The following is an 18,616-nucleotide window of genomic DNA, read 5'->3' as shown; positions in this document are numbered from 1 at the left end:
CTAATCGCCGATTTTTAGCGAGTCCACACGCCAGGGTGGTCGGGGTCCAATGCAGCCCCGGCCAGGCCCAGGCCCCTTGGACTGGGCCACAGGAGGACACAGAGGAGGGTCCCGGCCCCCACGGTAGCGGTGCCGGCAGTTCTCCAAGGGCTTGGGCGTTTTCCAGAGGTGGGAGATGGAGGGGACTGATTTCTTCAGCGCCCCACAAACCACGCCACCCCACCCCACCCCACCCCACCCATGGGACACATCCCCAGAGAGAGATGCCCCATACACTCGCTCCCCTCCCCCTTGCGCTGTGCCCCAGCCCTGGCCCGGGGGAATAGGCGGCAGCCCACCCACAGGGCGGGGGGAGGGGGGCACAGCTGAAAGCGGTTGTGGGGGAGGGCGGCCCCTGGCTGGGGTCAGAGGGCGAGCGCCGGGCGCGTGCGCAGTCAGCGGCGGCGACGCGCTGGGGGTGGGCGGCGGGTAGGTGAAGGAGGCCAGGCGGGGAGAGGAGGGGGGCTGGAAGGTCTCCACCTTGGCGAGTCCAGCCGTGGAGGCGCATCTTGTGTGAGTGTGAGTGAGTGTGAGTGTGTGTGTGTGTAGAGAGAGACAGCCCCCCGCCCCGCCCCGCCCCGCCCATCACCCCGGTCCCTCGGAGCCCGCCGGACCCGGCCGCCGGCGAACTCAACAGGCCCGGCCCGGCGCGGGGCCTGGGGCGGGAGGCGGCGGCGGGGAAGCGCAGAGAGGCTCGGCTTCTTGAGCGGGGCAGGGGCGCCCTCCGCCGTCTAGGGCCACACCACCCTGAACGCCCCCCATCTCCTCTGGTCTCGGAAGCTAAGCAGGGTCGGGCCTCGTTAGTACTTGGATGGGAGACCGCCCGGGAATCACGGGTGCCCTAGGCGGCGGCTTTTTTTTTTTTTTTGCCTCTCGTTCTGTCCCCTTTCTGGGAGCGCGGCGGCGGCCCGGGGTGGGGGTCACCCCCACCCTCAGCGCCCGCCGCTGTGCCTGGCGCCCCAGCCCGCACCGTGGGGCCTCCTCTTGTCCCAAGCCGCGACACCGCCGCCACGCGGCAGCACGCGTGGCATCTGGACTGTCAGGTCTCAGACCAAAGGTCTGCTCTGTGGGAACCGACACGCTGGAGGAAACCTTGAGAGTCTGAGAGGGGAGGGAGTTCCAGAAGAAGGCCAGGATGTCATTTTGAGGGAGTATGTGACCAGAACTCGTCCCGTTGCTTTTGGGGTTCTACGGGCTCCACGTAGGAATCTTTGGTGGTGGCACCTGATGTTGGGGGATCCGGAGTCACACCCAGACCTGCTCCACAGGCCTCCTTTTACTTTTCTCTTCGGATTCATTATTTTTAAAAAGTGTCTCTTACCTCTATTATTGCATTTTCTTTTTTTTTTTTTCTTTTTTTTTTTTTTTTTTGAGACAGAGTCTCACTTTGTTGTCCAGGCTAGAGTGAGTGCCGTGGCGTCACCCTAGCTCACAGCAACCTCAAACTCCTGGGCTCGAGTGATCCTTCTGCCTCAGCCTCCCGAGTAGCTGGGACTACAGGCATGCGCCACTATGCCCGGCTAATTTTTTTTTATATATATATATATATCAGTTGGCCAATCAATTTCTTTCTATTTATAGTAGAGACGGGGTCTCGCTCTTGCTCAGGCTGGTTTTGAACTCCTGACCTTGAGCAATCCACCCGCCTCGGCCTCCCAAGAGCTAGGATTACAGGCGTGAGCCACCGCGCCCGGCCTCTATTATTGCATTTTCTTTTCTCTCTCTTTTCAAGCAGATGATGGGAGTACAAGTATTCAGGTGACATGTGTTGCCCGTGCCCCCCTCCCCCCTGTGTTCTTATTCATTTACCTCTCATGTTGTATACCTCCGGCGTATTGTGGGGGTACCAATGTTAAGGTCGGGTACGTTGCCCTCTCCCAGCCTCCCCCCTCGGGTCATTAGCTTCAAGTGCGCCCATGCCCCAGTCGGTGCGCACCCACCCCATTCCTAATGGATGTGTATGCCCATCCCCTCCCCCCACCCGCCCGACACCCACCCGAGGAAGGGGATTCCTCTCTGTCCACTTAGGCGTCCATCCGTTCGTACCAATTTGCCGGTGAGCGCGCTCACGTGGTGCTCGAGTGTCCATTCTTGGGATACTTGGCTTACTGGAACGGGTTCCAGCTCTGGCCAGGAGAACACGAGAGGTGCCCTCTCACCGCTGCTCCTCATAGCCGAATGGCACTCCGTGGTGTCCACGCGCCACATTTTATTAATGCACTCCTGGATGGATGGGCACTCGGGTCGCTTCCACATCTTTGCGATTGTGAATTGTGCCCTAACTGTAACCCTAACCCTTACCCAGCCCGTCTCCTCTGCCCCTGCCTGACTCGCTCCTCCCCGGCCAGGCCCGTCACTGTCCTGGGCCCCCCGCCTGACCGGCTCCTTCCCGCCCGGCCTGTCACCGTCCTCTGCCCCTGCCTGACATGCTCCTTCCCGCCCGGCCTCTCACCGTCCTCGGCCCCTGCCTGACCGGCTGGCTCCTCCGTCGCCTGGGCCTTCCAAGGGCTTGGTGTGGACGCTGCTTCCAGGAAGCCCTCCAGAAACCCGGCAGCAGGGTGGCCGCAGCAGTCTCCAGCAGCCGTCCCTAAGGCGCTTGTGCGGGGAACGTGCCCCCCCCCCCCCGCTGTGCCCCCTCCCCCCCCCCGCTGTGCCGTGGGGGGGCCCAGCCTGGTGTCTTGCCTGAGGCCCTGGGGCTGCTGCTCCCCGCAAGGGGAGAGCCCCGGAGGTGGGGACCGCCTCCTGATGGGGACGTACACGCAGCTCTCCACGTCGGATTCCGGGGCTCTCTGTCCTGCCCGAAGGCCCAGCTGGCCTGCGGGTCCTTAGAGTGGCAAAAACATCCGAAAACTGAGACTGAGGGTCCGGTGGGTGTCTGCACTTTTGTGCTGGGCACCCCAGGGAGGCCCGGGGGCTGGCTGGACAACGTGGTCTGCTGGGCGGGGGGTTTGGAGGAGCAACCGATGCCCTTTGCACTTTGGGTAGCAAGGGTCTGAGGTGTCTCTGAGCCCTGTGCCATGTCGGTGGAGGGGTGGGGGCGGGGGGTGGGGGGGAAGAGGAGGAGGAGGAGGTGGGAAGGGCCGGGGCCTGCAGTCCTGTTCCCGGGGTGGCACGGCAAGTGGCTTCTTCCACAGGCTGCTTGGCCTGGGCTCCCTGTACCTGGGCCTTTGGAGGACTGGCCCTGTGCTTGCCAACACTTCCTGCAGGGACCCAGAGCTGGGAGGTGGCGTCTCTCAGCCCTGGGTCGGGCAGAGCCCCAGCGGGCCATGCCCACAACCTCTCTCAGCACCGGTCCCCCAGAAGGCTCCTTTGGGACCAGGATTCTCTTGCGGTGACTCTTTAAGGTCTGGCCCCTGGATGGAGGGGCACCAGGAGTAGAGGAGCAGGAAGGGGAAGGGGGTGGCCATGCGAGGGGACACTTTGCGGCCAAGTCCCAGCTTCAGCCTGATCCTCCTGGGAACCCCGCTCTGAGACAAGGAGCCGGGCTTCGCATTCCCACAGCAGCCAGTCGTGGGCTGAGGACACCTGGGGCGTTGGGAACTCCCTGGCTTCTCCTTGGTTTAACATCTGGAGCTGCTTGGGAATCGCGCCGCCACACACACCCGAGTGCAGGTGTCTTCCGCACAGACTGCGGGCCTCGCTCTTCTGAATGCCGCTAGCTCGCCACCCACCCACGGGTGAACCTGGTCAGGGTGCTTTCTCTCGGGGGCAGACTCTGATCCGGGCGGGCTACCGGTGTCTCTGTTTGCTCGTTTCTTTCTTCCATTTCGGGAAAGGCTTCCTTGCTGGGTGTGGAAATCTCCTATGCCTTCCCTCGCCTATTCTGTCAGCTTTCAAATTCTCTTTCAGTTGCCACCCTCACAGATGGATTAGGAAACTCTTTCCGGTGCACTCATTAGTGAAATGACCTCAAGGAAGCTGGAATCCAATATCTAATCGCCGATTTTTAGCGAGTCCACACGCCAGGGTGGTCGGGGTCCAATGCAGCCCCGGCCAGGCCCAGGCCCCTTGGACTGGGCCACAGGAGGACACAGAGGAGGGTCCCGGCCCCCACGGTAGCGGTGCCGGCAGTTCTCCAAGGGCTTGGGCGTTTTCCAGAGGTGGGAGATGGAGGGGACTGATTTCTTCAGCGCCCCACAAACCACGCCACCCCACCCCACCCCACCCCACCCATGGGACACATCCCCAGAGAGAGATGCCCCATACACTCGCTCCCCTCCCCCTTGCGCTGTGCCCCAGCCCTGGCCCGGGGGAATAGGCGGCAGCCCACCCACAGGGCGGGGGGAGGGGGGCACAGCTGAAAGCGGTTGTGGGGGAGGGCGGCCCCTGGCTGGGGTCAGAGGGCGAGCGCCGGGCGCGTGCGCAGTCAGCGGCGGCGACGCGCTGGGGGTGGGCGGCGGGTAGGTGAAGGAGGCCAGGCGGGGAGAGGAGGGGGGCTGGAAGGTCTCCACCTTGGCGAGTCCAGCCGTGGAGGCGCATCTTGTGTGAGTGTGAGTGAGTGTGAGTGTGTGTGTGTGTAGAGAGAGACAGCCCCCCGCCCCGCCCCGCCCCGCCCATCACCCCGGTCCCTCGGAGCCCGCCGGACCCGGCCGCCGGCGAACTCAACAGGCCCGGCCCGGCGCGGGGCCTGGGGCGGGAGGCGGCGGCGGGGAAGCGCAGAGAGGCTCGGCTTCTTGAGCGGGGCAGGGGCGCCCTCCGCCGTCTAGGGCCACACCACCCTGAACGCCCCCCATCTCCTCTGGTCTCGGAAGCTAAGCAGGGTCGGGCCTCGTTAGTACTTGGATGGGAGACCGCCCGGGAATCACGGGTGCCCTAGGCGGCGGCTTTTTTTTTTTTTTTGCCTCTCGTTCTGTCCCCTTTCTGGGAGCGCGGCGGCGGCCCGGGGTGGGGGTCACCCCCACCCTCAGCGCCCGCCGCTGTGCCTGGCGCCCCAGCCCGCACCGTGGGGCCTCCTCTTGTCCCAAGCCGCGACACCGCCGCCACGCGGCAGCACGCGTGGCATCTGGACTGTCAGGTCTCAGACCAAAGGTCTGCTCTGTGGGAACCGACACGCTGGAGGAAACCTTGAGAGTCTGAGAGGGGAGGGAGTTCCAGAAGAAGGCCAGGATGTCATTTTGAGGGAGTATGTGACCAGAACTCGTCCCGTTGCTTTTGGGGTTCTACGGGCTCCACGTAGGAATCTTTGGTGGTGGCACCTGATGTTGGGGGATCCGGAGTCACACCCAGACCTGCTCCACAGGCCTCCTTTTACTTTTCTCTTCGGATTCATTATTTTTAAAAAGTGTCTCTTACCTCTATTATTGCATTTTCTTTTTTTTTTTTTTCTTTTTTTTTTTTTTTTTTGAGACAGAGTCTCACTTTGTTGTCCAGGCTAGAGTGAGTGCCGTGGCGTCACCCTAGCTCACAGCAACCTCAAACTCCTGGGCTCGAGTGATCCTTCTGCCTCAGCCTCCCGAGTAGCTGGGACTACAGGCATGCGCCACTATGCCCGGCTAATTTTTTTTTATATATATATATATATCAGTTGGCCAATCAATTTCTTTCTATTTATAGTAGAGACGGGGTCTCGCTCTTGCTCAGGCTGGTTTTGAACTCCTGACCTTGAGCAATCCACCCGCCTCGGCCTCCCAAGAGCTAGGATTACAGGCGTGAGCCACCGCGCCCGGCCTCTATTATTGCATTTTCTTTTCTCTCTCTTTTCAAGCAGATGATGGGAGTACAAGTATTCAGGTGACATGTGTTGCCCGTGCCCCCCTCCCCCCTGTGTTCTTATTCATTTACCTCTCATGTTGTATACCTCCAGCGTATTGTGGGGGTACCAATGTTAAGGTCGGGTACGTTGCCCTCTCCCAGCCTCCCCCCTCGGGTCATTAGCTTCAAGTGCGCCCATGCCCCAGTCGGTGCGCACCCACCCCATTCCTAATGGATGTGTATGCCCATCCCCTCCCCCCACCCGCCCGACACCCACCCGAGGAAGGGGATTCCTCTCTGTCCACTTAGGTGTCCATCCGTTCGTACCAATTTGCCGTTGAGCGCGCTCACGTGGTGCTCGTGTGTCCATTCTTGGGATACTTGGCTTACTGGAACGGGTTCCAGCTCTGGCCAGGAGAACACGAGAGGTGCCCTCTCACCGCTGCTCCTCACAGCCGAATGGCACTCCGTGGTGTCCACGCGCCACATTTTATTAATGCACTCCTGGATGGATGGGCACTCGGGTCGCTTCCACATCTTTGCGATTGTGAATTGTGCCCTAACTGTAACCCTAACCCTTACCCAGCCCGTCTCCTCTGCCCCTGCCTGACTCGCTCCTCCCCGGCCAGGCCCGTCACTGTCCTGGGCCCCCGCCTGACCGGCTCCTTCCCGCCCGGCCTGTCACCGTCCTCTGCCCCTGCCTGACATGCTCCTTCCCGCCCGGCCTCTCACCGTCCTCGGCCCCTGCCTGACCGGCTGGCTCCTCCGTCGCCTGGGCCTTCCAAGGGCTTGGTGTGGACGCTGCTTCCAGGAAGCCCTCCAGAAACCCGGCAGCAGGGTGGCCGCAGCAGTCTCCAGCAGCCATCCCTAAGGCGCTTGTGCGGGGAACGTGCCCCCCCGCTGTGCCCCCTCCCCCCCCCCCCCCGCTGTGCCGTGGGGGGGCCCAGCCTGGTGTCTTGCCTGAGGCCCTGGGGCTGCCGCTCCCCGCAAGGGGAGAGCCCCGGAGGTGGGGACCGCCTCCTGATGGGGACGTACACGCAGCTCTCCACGTCGGATTCCGGGGCTCTCTGTCCTGCCCGAAGGCCCAGCTGGCCTGCGGGTCCTTAGAGTGGCAAAAACATCCGAAAACTGAGACTGAGGGTCCGGTGGGTGTCTGCACTTTTGTGCTGGGCACCCCAGGGAGGCCCGGGGGCTGGCTGGACAACGTGGTCTGCTGGGCGGGGGGTTTGGAGGAGCAACCGATGCCCTTTGCACTTTGGGTAGCAAGGGTCTGAGGTGTCTCTGAGCCCTGTGCCATGTCGGTGGAGGGGTGGGGGCGGGGGGTGGGGGGGAAGAGGAGGAGGAGGAGGTGGGAAGGGCCGGGGCCTGCAGTCCTGTTCCCGGGGTGGCACGGCAAGTGGCTTCTTCCACAGGCTGCTTGGCCTGGGCTCCCTGTACCTGGGCCTTTGGAGGACTGGCCCTGTGCTTGCCAACACTTCCTGCAGGGACCCAGAGCTGGGAGGTGGCGTCTCTCAGCCCTGGGTCGGGCAGAGCCCCAGCGGGCCATGCCCACAACCTCTCTCAGCACCGGTCCCCCAGAAGGCTCCTTTGGGACCAGGATTCTCTTGCGGTGACTCTTTAAGGTCTGGCCCCTGGATGGAGGGGCACCAGGAGTAGAGGAGCAGGAAGGGGAAGGGGGTGGCCATGCGAGGGGACACTTTGCGGCCAAGTCCCAGCTTCAGCCTGATCCTCCTGGGAACCCCGCTCTGAGACAAGGAGCCGGGCTTCGCATTCCCACAGCAGCCAGTCGTGGGCTGAGGACACCTGGGGCGTTGGGAACTCCCTGGCTTCTCCTTGGTTTAACATCTGGAGCTGCTTGGGAATCGCGCCGCCACACACACCCGAGTGCAGGTGTCTTCCGCACAGACTGCGGGCCTCGCTCTTCTGAATGCCGCTAGCTCGCCACCCACCCACGGGTGAACCTGGTCAGGGTGCTTTCTCTCGGGGGCAGACTCTGATCCGGGCGGGCTACCGGTGTCTCTGTTTGCTCGTTTCTTTCTTCCATTTCGGGAAAGGCTTCCTTGCTGGGTGTGGAAATCTCCTATGCCTTCCCTCGCCTATTCTGTCAGCTTTCAAATTCTCTTTCAGTTGCCACCCTCACAGATGGATTAGGAAACTCTTTCCGGTGCACTCATTAGTGAAATGACCTCAAGGAAGCTGGAATCCAATATCTAATCGCCGATTTTTAGCGAGTCCACACGCCAGGGTGGTCGGGGTCCAATGCAGCCCCGGCCAGGCCCAGGCCCCTTGGACTGGGCCACAGGAGGACACAGAGGAGGGTCCCGGCCCCCACGGTAGCGGTGCCGGCAGTTCTCCAAGGGCTTGGGCGTTTTCCAGAGGTGGGAGATGGAGGGGACTGATTTCTTCAGCGCCCCACAAACCACGCCACCCCACCCCACCCCACCCCACCCATGGGACACATCCCCAGAGAGAGATGCCCCATACACTCGCTCCCCTCCCCCTTGCGCTGTGCCCCAGCCCTGGCCTGGGGGAATAGGCGGCAGCCCACCCACAGGGCGGGGGGAGGGGGGCACAGCTGAAAGCGGTTGTGGGGGAGGGCGGCCCCTGGCTGGGGTCAGAGGGCGAGCGCCGGGCGCGTGCGCAGTCAGCGGCGGCGACGCGCTGGGGGTGGGCGGCGGGTAGGTGAAGGAGGCCAGGCGGGGAGAGGAGGGGGGCTGGAAGGTCTCCACCTTGGCGAGTCCAGCCGTGGAGGCGCATCTTGTGTGAGTGTGAGTGAGTGTGAGTGTGTGTGTGTGTAGAGAGAGACAGCCCCCCGCCCCGCCCCGCCCCGCCCATCACCCCGGTCCCTCGGAGCCCGCCGGACCCGGCCGCCGGCGAACTCAACAGGCCCGGCCCGGCGCGGGGCCTGGGGCGGGAGGCGGCGGCGGGGAAGCGCAGAGAGGCTCGGCTTCTTGAGCGGGGCAGGGGCGCCCTCCGCCGTCTAGGGCCACACCACCCTGAACGCCCCCCATCTCCTCTGGTCTCGGAAGCTAAGCAGGGTCGGGCCTCGTTAGTACTTGGATGGGAGACCGCCCGGGAATCACGGGTGCCCTAGGCGGCGGCTTTTTTTTTTTTTTTGCCTCTCGTTCTGTCCCCTTTCTGGGAGCGCGGCGGCGGCCCGGGGTGGGGGTCACCCCCACCCTCAGCGCCCGCCGCTGTGCCTGGCGCCCCAGCCCGCACCGTGGGGCCTCCTCTTGTCCCAAGCCGCGACACCGCCGCCACGCGGCAGCACGCGTGGCATCTGGACTGTCAGGTCTCAGACCAAAGGTCTGCTCTGTGGGAACCGACACGCTGGAGGAAACCTTGAGAGTCTGAGAGGGGAGGGAGTTCCAGAAGAAGGCCAGGATGTCATTTTGAGGGAGTATGTGACCAGAACTCGTCCCGTTGCTTTTGGGGTTCTACGGGCTCCACGTAGGAATCTTTGGTGGTGGCACCTGATGTTGGGGGATCCGGAGTCACACCCAGACCTGCTCCACAGGCCTCCTTTTACTTTTCTCTTCGGATTCATTATTTTTAAAAAGTGTCTCTTACCTCTATTATTGCATTTTCTTTTTTTTTTTTTTCTTTTTTTTTTTTTTTTTTGAGACAGAGTCTCACTTTGTTGTCCAGGCTAGAGTGAGTGCCGTGGCGTCACCCTAGCTCACAGCAACCTCAAACTCCTGGGCTCGAGTGATCCTTCTGCCTCAGCCTCCCGAGTAGCTGGGACTACAGGCATGCGCCACTATGCCCGGCTAATTTTTTTTTATATATATATATATATCAGTTGGCCAATCAATTTCTTTCTATTTATAGTAGAGACGGGGTCTCGCTCTTGCTCAGGCTGGTTTTGAACTCCTGACCTTGAGCAATCCACCCGCCTCGGCCTCCCAAGAGCTAGGATTACAGGCGTGAGCCACCGCGCCCGGCCTCTATTATTGCATTTTCTTTTCTCTCTCTTTTCAAGCAGATGATGGGAGTACAAGTATTCAGGTGACATGTGTTGCCCGTGCCCCCCTCCCCCCTGTGTTCTTATTCATTTACCTCTCATGTTGTATACCTCCGGCGTATTGTGGGGGTACCAATGTTAAGGTCGGGTACGTTGCCCTCTCCCAGCCTCCCCCCTCGGGTCATTAGCTTCAAGTGCGCCCATGCCCCAGTCGGTGCGCACCCACCCCATTCCTAATGGATGTGTATGCCCATCCCCTCCCCCCACCCGCCCGACACCCACCCGAGGAAGGGGATTCCTCTCTGTCCACTTAGGCGTCCATCCGTTCGTACCAATTTGCCGGTGAGCGCGCTCACGTGGTGCTCGTGTGTCCATTCTTGGGATACTTGGCTTACTGGAACGGGTTCCAGCTCTGGCCAGGAGAACACGAGAGGTGCCCTCTCACCGCTGTTCCTCACAGCCGAATGGCACTCCGTGGTGTCCACGCGCCACATTTTATTAATGCACTCCTGGATGGATGGGCACTCGGGTCGCTTCCACATCTTTGCGATTGTGAATTGTGCCCTAACTGTAACCCTAACCCTTACCCAGCCCGTCTCCTCTGCCCCTGCCTGACTCGCTCCTCCCCGGCCAGGCCCGTCACTGTCCTGGGCCCCCGCCTGACCGGCTCCTTCCCGCCCGGCCTGTCACCGTCCTCTGCCCCTGCCTGACATGCTCCTTCCCGCCCGGCCTCTCACCGTCCTCGGCCCCTGCCTGACCGGCTGGCTCCTCCGTCGCCTGGGCCTTCCAAGGGCTTGGTGTGGACGCTGCTTCCAGGAAGCCCTCCAGAAACCCGGCAGCAGGGTGGCCGCAGCAGTCTCCAGCAGCCATCCCTAAGGCGCTTGTGCGGGGAACGTGCCCCCCCGCTGTGCCCCCTCCCCCCCCCCCCCCCCGCTGTGCCGTGGGGGGGCCCAGCCTGGTGTCTTGCCTGAGGCCCTGGGGCTGCCGCTCCCCGCAAGGGGAGAGCCCCGGAGGTGGGGACCGCCTCCTGATGGGGACGTACACGCAGCTCTCCACGTCGGATTCCGGGGCTCTCTGTCCTGCCCGAAGGCCCAGCTGGCCTGCGGGTCCTTAGAGTGGCAAAAACATCCGAAAACTGAGACTGAGGGTCCGGTGGGTGTCTGCACTTTTGTGCTGGGCACCCCAGGGAGGCCCGGGGGCTGGCTGGACAACGTGGTCTGCTGGGCGGGGGGTTTGGAGGAGCAACCGATGCCCTTTGCACTTTGGGTAGCAAGGGTCTGAGGTGTCTCTGAGCCCTGTGCCATGTCGGTGGAGGGGTGGGGGCGGGGGGTGGGGGGGAAGAGGAGGAGGAGGAGGTGGGAAGGGCCGGGGCCTGCAGTCCTGTTCCCGGGGTGGCACGGCAAGTGGCTTCTTCCACAGGCTGCTTGGCCTGGGCTCCCTGTACCTGGGCCTTTGGAGGACTGGCCCTGTGCTTGCCAACACTTCCTGCAGGGACCCAGAGCTGGGAGGTGGCGTCTCTCAGCCCTGGGTCGGGCAGAGCCCCAGCGGGCCATGCCCACAACCTCTCTCAGCACCGGTCCCCCAGAAGGCTCCTTTGGGACCAGGATTCTCTTGCGGTGACTCTTTAAGGTCTGGCCCCTGGATGGAGGGGCACCAGGAGTAGAGGAGCAGGAAGGGGAAGGGGGTGGCCATGCGAGGGGACACTTTGCGGCCAAGTCCCAGCTTCAGCCTGATCCTCCTGGGAACCCCGCTCTGAGACAAGGAGCCGGGCTTCGCATTCCCACAGCAGCCAGTCGTGGGCTGAGGACACCTGGGGCGTTGGGAACTCCCTGGCTTCTCCTTGGTTTAACATCTGGAGCTGCTTGGGAATCGCGCCGCCACACACACCCGAGTGCAGGTGTCTTCCGCACAGACTGCGGGCCTCGCTCTTCTGAATGCCGCTAGCTCGCCACCCACCCACGGGTGAACCTGGTCAGGGTGCTTTCTCTCGGGGGCAGACTCTGATCCGGGCGGGCTACCGGTGTCTCTGTTTGCTCGTTTCTTTCTTCCATTTCGGGAAAGGCTTCCTTGCTGGGTGTGGAAATCTCCTATGCCTTCCCTCGCCTATTCTGTCAGCTTTCAAATTCTCTTTCAGTTGCCACCCTCACAGATGGATTAGGAAACTCTTTCCGGTGCACTCATTAGTGAAATGACCTCAAGGAAGCTGGAATCCAATATCTAATCGCCGATTTTTGGCGAGTCCACACGCCAGGGTGGTCGGGGTCCAATGCAGCCCCGGCCAGGCCCAGGCCCCTTGGACTGGGCCACAGGAGGACACAGAGGAGGGTCCCGGCCCCCACGGTAGCGGTGCCGGCAGTTCTCCAAGGGCTTGGGCGTTTTCCAGAGGTGGGAGATGGAGGGGACTGATTTCTTCAGCGCCCCACAAACCACGCCACCCCACCCCACCCCACCCCACCCATGGGACACATCCCCAGAGAGAGATGCCCCATACACTCGCTCCCCTCCCCCTTGCGCTGTGCCCCAGCCCTGGCCTGGGGGAATAGGCGGCAGCCCACCCACAGGGCGGGGGGAGGGGGGCACAGCTGAAAGCGGTTGTGGGGGAGGGCGGCCCCTGGCTGGGGTCAGAGGGCGAGCGCCGGGCGCGTGCGCAGTCAGCGGCGGCGACGCGCTGGGGGTGGGCGGCGGGTAGGTGAAGGAGGCCAGGCGGGGAGAGGAGGGGGGCTGGAAGGTCTCCACCTTGGCGAGTCCAGCCGTGGAGGCGCATCTTGTGTGAGTGTGAGTGAGTGTGAGTGTGTGTGTGTGTAGAGAGAGACAGCCCCCCGCCCCGCCCCGCCCCGCCCATCACCCCGGTCCCTCGGAGCCCGCCGGACCCGGCCGCCGGCGAACTCAACAGGCCCGGCCCGGCGCGGGGCCTGGGGCGGGAGGCGGCGGCGGGGAAGCGCAGAGAGGCTCGGCTTCTTGAGCGGGGCAGGGGCGCCCTCCGCCGTCTAGGGCCACACCACCCTGAACGCCCCCCATCTCCTCTGGTCTCGGAAGCTAAGCAGGGTCGGGCCTCGTTAGTACTTGGATGGGAGACCGCCCGGGAATCACGGGTGCCCTAGGCGGCGGCTTTTTTTTTTTTTTTGCCTCTCGTTCTGTCCCCTTTCTGGGAGCGCGGCGGCGGCCCGGGGTGGGGGTCACCCCCACCCTCAGCGCCCGCCGCTGTGCCTGGCGCCCCAGCCCGCACCGTGGGGCCTCCTCTTGTCCCAAGCCGCGACACCGCCGCCACGCGGCAGCACGCGTGGCATCTGGACTGTCAGGTCTCAGACCAAAGGTCTGCTCTGTGGGAACCGACACGCTGGAGGAAACCTTGAGAGTCTGAGAGGGGAGGGAGTTCCAGAAGAAGGCCAGGATGTCATTTTGAGGGAGTATGTGACCAGAACTCGTCCCGTTGCTTTTGGGGTTCTACGGGCTCCACGTAGGAATCTTTGGTGGTGGCACCTGATGTTGGGGGATCCGGAGTCACACCCAGACCTGCTCCACAGGCCTCCTTTTACTTTTCTCTTCGGATTCATTATTTTTAAAAAGTGTCTCTTACCTCTATTATTGCATTTTCTTTTTTTTTTTTTTCTTTTTTTTTTTTTTTTTTGAGACAGAGTCTCACTTTGTTGTCCAGGCTAGAGTGAGTGCCGTGGCGTCACCCTAGCTCACAGCAACCTCAAACTCCTGGGCTCGAGTGATCCTTCTGCCTCAGCCTCCCGAGTAGCTGGGACTACAGGCATGCGCCACTATGCCCGGCTAATTTTTTTTTATATATATATATATATCAGTTGGCCAATCAATTTCTTTCTATTTATAGTAGAGACGGGGTCTCGCTCTTGCTCAGGCTGGTTTTGAACTCCTGACCTTGAGCAATCCACCCGCCTCGGCCTCCCAAGAGCTAGGATTACAGGCGTGAGCCACCGCGCCCGGCCTCTATTATTGCATTTTCTTTTCTCTCTCTTTTCAAGCAGATGATGGGAGTACAAGTATTCAGGTGACATGTGTTGCCCGTGCCCCCCTCCCCCCTGTGTTCTTATTCATTTACCTCTCATGTTGTATACCTCCGGCGTATTGTGGGGGTACCAATGTTAAGGTCGGGTACGTTGCCCTCTCCCAGCCTCCCCCCTCGGGTCATTAGCTTCAAGTGCGCCCATGCCCCAGTCGGTGCGCACCCACCCCATTCCTAATGGATGTGTATGCCCATCCCCTCCCCCCACCCGCCCGACACCCACCCGAGGAAGGGGATTCCTCTCTGTCCACTTAGGCGTCCATCCGTTCGTACCAATTTGCCGGTGAGCGCGCTCACGTGGTGCTCGTGTGTCCATTCTTGGGATACTTGGCTTACTGGAACGGGTTCCAGCTCTGGCCAGGAGAACACGAGAGGTGCCCTCTCACCGCTGCTCCTCACAGCCGAATGGCACTCCGTGGTGTCCACGCGCCACATTTTATTAATGCACTCCTGGATGGATGGGCACTCGGGTCGCTTCCACATCTTTGCGATTGTGAATTGTGCCCTAACTGTAACCCTAACCCTTACCCAGCCCGTCTCCTCTGCCCCTGCCTGACTCGCTCCTCCCCGGCCAGGCCCGTCACTGTCCTGGGCCCCCGCCTGACCGGCTCCTTCCCGCCCGGCCTGTCACCGTCCTCTGCCCCTGCCTGACATGCTCCTTCCCGCCCGGCCTCTCACCGTCCTCGGCCCCTGCCTGACCGGCTGGCTCCTCCGTCGCCTGGGCCTTCCAAGGGCTTGGTGTGGACGCTGCTTCCAGGAAGCCCTCCAGAAACCCGGCAGCAGGGTGGCCGCAGCAGTCTCCAGCAGCCATCCCTAAGGCGCTTGTGCGGGGAACGTGCCCCCCCGCTGTGCCCCCTCCCCCCCCCCCCCCCCGCTGTGCCGTGGGGGGGCCCAGCCTGGTGTCTTGCCTGAGGCCCTGGGGCTGCCGCTCCCCGCAAGGGGAGAGCCCCGGAGGTGGGGACCGCCTCCTGATGGGGACGTACACGCAGCTCTCCACGTCGGATTCCGGGGCTCTCTGTCCTGCCCGAAGGCCCAGCTGGCCTGCGGGTCCTTAGAGTGGCAAAAACATCCGAAAACTGAGACTGAGGGTCCGGTGGGTGTCTGCACTTTTGTGCTGGGCACCCCAGGGAGGCCCGGGGGCTGGCTGGACAACGTGGTCTGCTGGGCGGGGGGTTTGGAGGAGCAACCGATGCCCTTTGCACTTTGGGTAGCAAGGGTCTGAGGTGTCTCTGAGCCCTGTGCCATGTCGGTGGAGGGGTGGGGGCGGGGGGTGGGGGGGAAGAGGAGGAGGAGGAGGTGGGAAGGGCCGGGGCCTGCAGTCCTGTTCCCGGGGTGGCACGGCAAGTGGCTTCTTCCACAGGCTGCTTGGCCTGGGCTCCCTGTACCTGGGCCTTTGGAGGACTGGCCCTGTGCTTGCCAACACTTCCTGCAGGGACCCAGAGCTGGGAGGTGGCGTCTCTCAGCCCTGGGTCGGGCAGAGCCCCAGCGGGCCATGCCCACAACCTCTCTCAGCACCGGTCCCCCAGAAGGCTCCTTTGGGACCAGGATTCTCTTGCGGTGACTCTTTAAGGTCTGGCCCCTGGATGGAGGGGCACCAGGAGTAGAGGAGCAGGAAGGGGAAGGGGGTGGCCATGCGAGGGGACACTTTGCGGCCAAGTCCCAGCTTCAGCCTGATCCTCCTGGGAACCCCGCTCTGAGACAAGGAGCCGGGCTTCGCATTCCCACAGCAGCCAGTCGTGGGCTGAGGACACCTGGGGCGTTGGGAACTCCCTGGCTTCTCCTTGGTTTAACATCTGGAGCTGCTTGGGAATCGCGCCGCCACACACACCCGAGTGCAGGTGTCTTCCGCACAGACTGCGGGCCTCGCTCTTCTGAATGCCGCTAGCTCGCCACCCACCCACGGGTGAACCTGGTCAGGGTGCTTTCTCTCGGGGGCAGACTCTGATCCGGGCGGGCTACCGGTGTCTCTGTTTGCTCGTTTCTTTCTTCCATTTCGGGAAAGGCTTCCTTGCTGGGTGTGGAAATCTCCTATGCCTTCCCTCGCCTATTCTGTCAGCTTTCAAATTCTCTTTCAGTTGCCACCCTCACAGATGGATTAGGAAACTCTTTCCGGTGCACTCATTAGTGAAATGACCTCAAGGAAGCTGGAATCCAATATCTAATGGCCGATTTTTGGCGAGTCCACACGCCAGGGTGGTCGGGGTCCAATGCAGCCCCGGCCAGGCCCAGGCCCCTTGGACTGGGCCACAGGAGGACACAGAGGAGGGTCCCGGCCCCCACGGTAGCGGTGCCGGCAGTTCTCCAAGGGCTTGGGCGTTTTCCAGAGGTGGGAGATGGAGGGGACTGATTTCTTCAGCGCCCCACAAACCACGCCACCCCACCCCACCCCACCCCACCCATGGGACACATCCCCAGAGAGAGATGCCCCATACACTCGCTCCCCTCCCCCTTGCGCTGTGCCCCAGCCCTGGCCCGGGGGAATAGGCGGCAGCCCACCCACAGGGCGGGGGGAGGGGGGCACAGCTGAAAGCGGTTGTGGGGGAGGGCGGCCCCTGGCTGGGGTCAGAGGGCGAGCGCCGGGCGCGTGCGCAGTCAGCGGCGGCGACGCGCTGGGGGTGGGCGGCGGGTAGGTGAAGGAGGCCAGGCGGGGAGAGGAGGGGGGCTGGAAGGTCTCCACCTTGGCGAGTCCAGCCGTGGAGGCGCATCTTGTGTGAGTGTGAGTGAGTGTGAGTGTGTGTGTGTGTAGAGAGAGACAGCCCCCCGCCCCGCCCCGCCCCGCCCATCACCCCGGTCCCTCGGAGCCCGCCGGACCCGGCCGCCGGCGAACTCAACAGGCCCGGCCCGGCGCGGGGCCTGGGGCGGGAGGCGGCGGCGGGGAAGCGCAGAGAGGCTCGGCTTCTTGAGCGGGGCAGGGGCGCCCTCCGCCGTCTAGGGCCACACCACCCTGAACGCCCCCCATCTCCTCTGGTCTCGGAAGCTAAGCAGGGTCGGGCCTCGTTAGTACTTGGATGGGAGACCGCCCGGGAATCACGGGTGCCCTAGGCGGCGGCTTTTTTTTTTTTTTTGCCTCTCGTTCTGTCCCCTTTCTGGGAGCGCGGCGGCGGCCCGGGGTGGGGGTCACCCCCACCCTCAGCGCCCGCCGCTGTGCCTGGCGCCCCAGCCCGCACCGTGGGGCCTCCTCTTGTCCCAAGCCGCGACACCGCCGCCACGCGGCAGCACGCGTGGCATCTGGACTGTCAGGTCTCAGACCAAAGGTCTGCTCTGTGGGAACCGACACGCTGGAGGAAACCTTGAGAGTCTGAGAGGGGAGGGAGTTCCAGAAGAAGGCCAGGATGTCATTTTGAGGGAGTATGTGACCAGAACTCGTCCCGTTGCTTTTGGGGTTCTACGGGCTCCACGTAGGAATCTTTGGTGGTGGCACCTGATGTTGGGGGATCCGGAGTCACACCCAGACCTGCTCCACAGGCCTCCTTTTACTTTTCTCTTCGGATTCATTATTTTTAAAAAGTGTCTCTTACCTCTATTATTGCATTTTCTTTTTTTTTTTTTTCTTTTTTTTTTTTTTTTTTGAGACAGAGTCTCACTTTGTTGTCCAGGCTAGAGTGAGTGCCGTGGCGTCACCCTAGCTCACAGCAACCTCAAACTCCTGGGCTCGAGTGATCCTTCTGCCTCAGCCTCCCGAGTAGCTGGGACTACAGGCATGCGCCACTATGCCCGGCTAATTTTTTTTTATATATATATATATATCAGTTGGCCAATCAATTTCTTTCTATTTATAGTAGAGACGGGGTCTCGCTCTTGCTCAGGCTGGTTTTGAACTCCTGACCTTGAGCAATCCACCCGCCTCGGCCTCCCAAGAGCTAGGATTACAGGCGTGAGCCACCGCGCCCGGCCTCTATTATTGCATTTTCTTTTCTCTCTCTTTTCAAGCAGATGATGGGAGTACAAGTATTCAGGTGACATGTGTTGCCCGTGCCCCCCTCCCCCCTGTGTTCTTATTCATTTACCTCTCATGTTGTATACCTCCAGCGTATTGTGGGGGTACCAATGTTAAGGTCGGGTACGTTGCCCTCTCCCAGCCTCCCCCCTCGGGTCATTAGCTTCAAGTGCGCCCATGCCCCAGTCGGTGCGCACCCACCCCATTCCTAATGGATGTGTATGCCCATCCCCTCCCCCCACCCGCCCGACACCCACCCGAGGAAGGGGATTCCTCTCTGTCCACTTAGGTGTCCATCCGTTCGTACCAATTTGCCGGTGAGCGCGCTCACGTGGTGCTCGTGTGTCCATTCTTGGGATACTTGGCTTACTGGAACGGGTTCCAGCTCTGGCCAGGAGAACACGAGAGGTGCCCTCTCACCGCTGCTCCTCACAGCCGAATGGCACTCCGTGGTGTCCACGCGCCACATTTTATTAATGCACTCCTGGATGGATGGGCACTCGGGTCGCTTCCACATCTTTGCGATTGTGAATTGTGCCCTAACTGTAACCCTAACCCTTACCCAGCCCGTCTCCTCTGCCCCTGCCTGACTCGCTCCTCCCCGGCCAGGCCCGTCACTGTCCTGGGCCCCCGCCTGACCGGCTCCTTCCCGCCCGGCCTGTCACCGTCCTCTGCCCCTGCCTGACATGCTCCTTCCCGCCCGGCCTCTCACCGTCCTCGGCCCCTGCCTGACCGGCTGGCTCCTCCGTCGCCTGGGCCTTCCAAGGGCTTGGTGTGGACGCTGCTTCCAGGAAGCCCTCCAGAAACCCGGCAGCAGGGTGGCCGCAGCAGTCTCCAGCAGCCATCCCTAAGGCGCTTGTGCGGGGAACGTGCCCCCCCGCTGTGCCCCCTCCCCCCCCCCCCCCCCCCGCTGTGCCGTGGGGGGGCCCAGCCTGGTGTCTTGCCTGAGGCCCTG

The 18,616-nt window shown here is 62.5% G+C and overlaps 5 pseudogenes; all 5 read left to right on the top strand.

The window, feature by feature from the left end:
- The first annotated feature begins 768 nt into the window (after window positions 1-768).
- LOC142866650 (uncharacterized) lies at window positions 769-887 on the top strand (annotated as a pseudogene).
- A 3,852-nt stretch (window positions 888-4,739) lies between these two features.
- LOC142866649 (uncharacterized) lies at window positions 4,740-4,858 on the top strand (annotated as a pseudogene).
- A 3,850-nt stretch (window positions 4,859-8,708) lies between these two features.
- Window positions 8,709-8,827, top strand: LOC142866648 (uncharacterized; annotated as a pseudogene).
- A 3,852-nt stretch (window positions 8,828-12,679) lies between these two features.
- On the top strand, window positions 12,680-12,798 carry LOC142866647 (uncharacterized; annotated as a pseudogene).
- Window positions 12,799-16,650: 3,852 nt separating this feature from the next.
- Window positions 16,651-16,769, top strand: LOC142866646 (uncharacterized; annotated as a pseudogene).
- The last annotated feature ends 1,847 nt before the right edge of the window (window positions 16,770-18,616 follow it).

The sequence above is a fragment of the Microcebus murinus genome, unplaced genomic scaffold (genome assembly GCF_040939455.1).
Source record: "Microcebus murinus isolate Inina unplaced genomic scaffold, M.murinus_Inina_mat1.0 scaf006_hap2_Mmur4.0, whole genome shotgun sequence".
NCBI lineage: Eukaryota > Metazoa > Chordata > Mammalia > Primates > Cheirogaleidae > Microcebus > Microcebus murinus.
Note: the sequence above shows the minus strand (reverse complement) of the source record. Positions and strands in the feature narration are given on the sequence as shown.